Genomic DNA, 928 nt, shown 5'->3' with positions numbered 1-928 from the left:
GACCAGTCTGTTTCCTATACTAAAACTGTATTTTATATCTCTGTATACGCAAAGCCTTACATAGTACTAAGCATGTTGTAGGCACTCCATAAATGTGTTTTCAAGAGTAGCACACAATTCTTATAGTCTCTTAAAATTTCCAAGAGGAAACTTTACATTAACTCACAATATTCTGATAAAGTTCAACATTGTCTATCAACAAATATACTCTTCCCTTACATACATACAAACGCACATTGCAAGTCAAATTTAAGATTAAAAAGTAACTTTTATTTGCACCTGAATACTATTCCTTGTCAAATTGATAACATATTAGAAGTTTTTTATGTCAGTGCTTGTGGGTCACAGGGGTAGTGGTTCATTTCTTTACTGTTACATTTCTAAATAAGCACAATATATCTTTGTTGTTGTTGTTAAGTGTCATTGAGTCAGTTGTGATTCATAGTGAGCCTGTATAGGGGTTCCAAGGAGTGTCTGGTGAGTTTGAACTGACCTTATGGTGAGTGTTTATCCTACAGCGCCACACCAGGAGTACATTTGCTTAGAACATGCAACATTAATCTTCCTTTTTAGTTTATCTAATTAAACTTAGAATTTGGGAGACAGAAAGCAGAGGTGAAATATATATGCAAGCAAATAATTTAAAAGATGAACAAAATAATTCCATTTATTCCTACCTCCCTATAATCTTTAAGAAATACTCAAACACTTGGTTCATATATCAAAGCTGAATCAGGTTATTTCCAGCACAAGCATATTTAATACTTAAAATGTCCTAACCACTGATGCAAATCATCTTTTGTTTCCCCCTTTTTAGTTTTAGAATTCTGAAATTTAGTTTAAAAAATTAAATGCAGCTTAAATCAGATCCACTCTAAACATAATTTAAAGGTGTAGTTGGAAAAATAGTAATGAACAGCGTCTAGTG

This window comes from Chrysochloris asiatica, unplaced genomic scaffold (genome assembly GCF_000296735.1).
Source record: "Chrysochloris asiatica unplaced genomic scaffold, ChrAsi1.0 scaffold00303, whole genome shotgun sequence".
Lineage (NCBI taxonomy): Eukaryota > Metazoa > Chordata > Mammalia > Afrosoricida > Chrysochloridae > Chrysochloris > Chrysochloris asiatica.
The sequence above is the reverse complement of the archived record's forward strand: the minus strand, read 5'-3'. Positions refer to the sequence as shown.